This window comes from Ammodytes marinus (assembly GCF_949987685.1).
Source record: "Ammodytes marinus genome assembly, chromosome: 18".
Classification (NCBI taxonomy): Eukaryota; Metazoa; Chordata; class Actinopteri; order Uranoscopiformes; family Ammodytidae; genus Ammodytes; species Ammodytes marinus.
Genome location: NC_137222.1, coordinates 277,393 through 281,334, shown reverse-complemented (window position 1 = coordinate 281,334; position 3,942 = coordinate 277,393).

Sequence of the window (3,942 nt, the reverse complement as noted above, 5' to 3'; positions counted from 1 at the left end):
CGTTTGAAAAATTCTATTACAGGTGAAACTCGAAAAATTAGAATATCGTGCAAAAGTTATTTTTTTTTCAGTAATTCAACTTAAAAGGTGAAACTAATATATTATATAGACTCATTACATGCAAAGTGAGATATCCCAAGCCTTTATTTGTTATAATTTTGATTATTATGGCTTACAGCTTATGAAAAACCCCAAAATGCAAAATCTCAGAACATTTGAATATTACATGAAATCAATAAAAAAGGGATTTTAAATACAGAAATGTCGGCCCTATATAAAGTATAATCATGCATATGTACTCAGTACTTGGTTTGGGCCCTTTTTGCATGAATTCTTGCCTCAATTCCAATTCATTTTCCATGATATTCTAATAATATGAGTTTCACCTGTATGTTATTCGGCTGCTACAAGGTTATCTAATGTGCAGCATACATTAAAGGTGGAGTCAGTGATTCTGGAGAACGCTTGTTGTCAAAATCACTTTTTTTTTTAAATCAGTGAATATCTCCTCATGATCTGCTACATTGTCAACATTACTTGATGATATACTGTTTATAAGTTAAAATGTGTTACCCTGGGCGCTCCGGTGGTGTAGTGGATCAACCCGATCTCACGCCGAGGCGTCACTTCCAGACGCATGGACCGGCGGCTCTATTTCACGCCTTGCCTGACCAGGGCGGCTCTATTACACGCGCACCTCCGTAGTCAAGATGGCAGCCGCTGTCGCGGCCGCCCGTAGTCAAAATGGCGGCCGCGGTTTTCCGTCAATGTTTTATCTATATTATAACCTCTCCCTGTCCCCTTGCCCTAACCCTAACCACCGAGGGGGCTGCAGCTAGATAGTATTGAAATGCTGGGGGAACATGTCGTGCTATTCCTGGGAGAACATGTCGGCCCCTGTTGGTGCTATTCCTCCGTTAATTTAGACTATTCCTCCGTTCATTTGGACGGCGGGAGGTGCGCGTGTAAAAGAGCCGCCCTGGTCAGGCAAGGCGTGAAATAGAGCCGCCGGTCCATGCGTCTGGAAGTGACGCCTCGGCGTGATACCAGGTTGAGTGGATAGAGCGTGTAGCATATTGGCTCCGGCCTTCGTTGCAGTGGTCACGGGTTCAAATCCGACCCGTGGACCTTTACTGCAGGTCATCCCCCCCCCTCTCTCTCTCTGTCTCCCCATTTCAACTCTGTACTGTCTAATAAAGCTTGAAAATGACATAAAATAATATAAAAATAAATAAATAAAAGTGTTACCCTATTCACATGCATAGTACACCTTAACAGTGAATTTGAGGTAAAAGGGACATATGTAAAAATGTCCAGGCAGTTTCTTAAAGGAATACTTCACCCATATTGAACCAGCGTTCTATCATTATACAATCGCTATTATAATATAATGAATGAGGTTTTTCTTCCCTCAGTCTTCCCTTGGCCCAGCTGTCCTGTTAATCCTAACCCTACATTTTACCATGTGTGATGTCACGCATGGGAAAATGTAGGGTTAGACAGTGAGACCATAAAACACTCTTTCTGTCTTTTCTCAGGCTAGGATGAACCGATTTCTAAAATGTTTGCACATTTATACTACATAGGATCTCAGAGTTCAATACACCTTCATATTTCCACCGGTGAAGTAGATATTTAATGAATCTCTCTCTCCCTCTCTCTCTCTCCCTCTCTCTCTCTCTCCCTCTCTCTCTCTTTCTCTCTCCCTCTCTCTCTCTCTCTCTCTCTCTCTCTCCCTCTCCCTCTCTCTCTCCTTCTCTCTCTCTCCCTCTCTCTCTCTCTCTCTCTCTCTCTCTCTCTCTCTCTCTCTCCTTCTCTCTCTCTCTCTTTCCTTTAATGTTAAAGAATGAAACCAGAAACACACAAGTAAACAGAGTACTTTATTTTGAAAAGCGTTGGTTAGTGCACAAGCCGCTTCCTTCCACCACCAGTGGTGCCGAAGAATCTCGGGGCTCTGCCCTTTGCAACTAGACTGCATTGTGTTTTTACATCTTATTTTGAAATTCAAACTACAGCAGCTACATCAAAATAATTAGTGAATTTAGTCGCTTGCATTTACAGCATTAAAGGGCTCACATAGACAGACAGGTTGTAGCTGAGGGGGTTAACAATCTCCGAAATATACAGTTTTGAAACCCAAAAAATATTCAAATGTGAACAACCCCCCCCCCAGCCAGCCACGTTTCTGTCCCTTCAAAATAATAAAAACAATAAAAATAAAATAAAAACAGTGGATATTATATTAGTCAGTCCAACGGCTACTCTGTTCAGGCTTTTATTGTGGCGGGGTTTCAGTTAGCAGACCCAACTAACATTAAAAGTTGAATAATTTTTTAATTTTATTTTTTTTGAACTATAATTTCCCTGAATTGTTTGATAGAAGATTTTACCTATCTGCTTTTTTCTATTACCGTTTTTCTTTTTAAAGGTGCTCTGAGGAACTTTCAGTGTGTTAATTCCAGCGCCCCCTTTGTACTAAAAGTGGTAGTGTTTTTACCACGCCAGCTGTTGTTCCTGGGTGAGCGTATACCCATGACAAAGACATCAAGAAAAACTATATAAAAAATAGCATTCTTTGCACTGATGGTCTCGTTTGCTGTTACATGTAATTTACGATCATCAGAGGAAAATTGAGACTGTTTCAGAAATATTTAAAAGTTCCTCGTAGCTCCGTTAAATAGCGCTGCAGACATCCGAGAATATCAATTTGATATATTAAGTAATTTTAAACAACACAACACTAAAAACTGTCTTGTGGTATATATGGCTTTTAGTTTTAGAGTATTTTTTTTATATATTTTTTATTAACACTGAAATCTCTGTCTGTGCATTTAAAAGGCATTGATGTAAGTGTACTTATCATTCTAGTATCGGACATGACTTTTTTGTAGTATGAAAATAACACAGGTTTTGTATGGAAGTAAATTAAGGCCGAAATAATCTGGATTTTTGACGATAAAATGGTGAATTTTGACAAAAAACTGAATACTTTAATTAATTAATTTTAAATCCATATGATATTTTTATTCTCTGAAATTTACAGGATCATTTGAAGTTTTGTAAATTTTATAACAATTTTTTTTTTCAGAGATATTTAAAATTTTCATTACACCTTAAATGTTTTAGTCAATCGACATTAACAAATTCTCTTACTTAATTTTCAAATTTTAATAATAAAGTAATAAAAACGTTATTGATAATAAAAAATAAATAAATAAAATGCCCAGCTTTTAAATAAACTTATTGAGCGTATTGGTATTAATTCCAGACCCCAGACAATTACATTTAAATATAATAAAAAAAATAAAAAAATAAATAATCCAAACATTTCTGGCCTTTCTTTGCTTCCATACTAGTTGTGTGTATCTTGGATTGATCGACATTAACACACTTTCTTACATGAAATTTTCAAATTTTAAGAATTTTAAGTGATTACAAAAAAATTACAAAAAATGGCCTAACTTTTAAATAAACTTTGATCGCATTGGTATTAATTTCAGACCCCACATAATTTAATTTAAATATACATATTTTTTTAAATTCAGTTTTATAAATCCACAAATTTTGGCCTTTTTTTGCTTCCATACATGTTGTGTATCTTGGATTGCATTTCGCTGGAAATCAAATTTTTTTTAAATATTTTTTTTTGCCAACAACACAGCTCTGAAAACAATTCCCTAACTCTGAAAAGCGTCTTCACATCAAGTGAAATTTGCGCGAAAAAAAAATAATTTTATTTTTTATTTCTATGCAACCTGTTGCAAACAACTTATTAAAAATCGCTCAAAACTTTAAAAACTTTCTCGTCATTTCAAATCTCTCACCAGAGCAAATATATCTCTCCATCGCTTCTATCTCTTCTCTCTATACTTCCGCTTACTCGTTCTACCCTTTTTTACAACACTTTACCCTTAATACATTCATTTTTATATGTGCTATCGT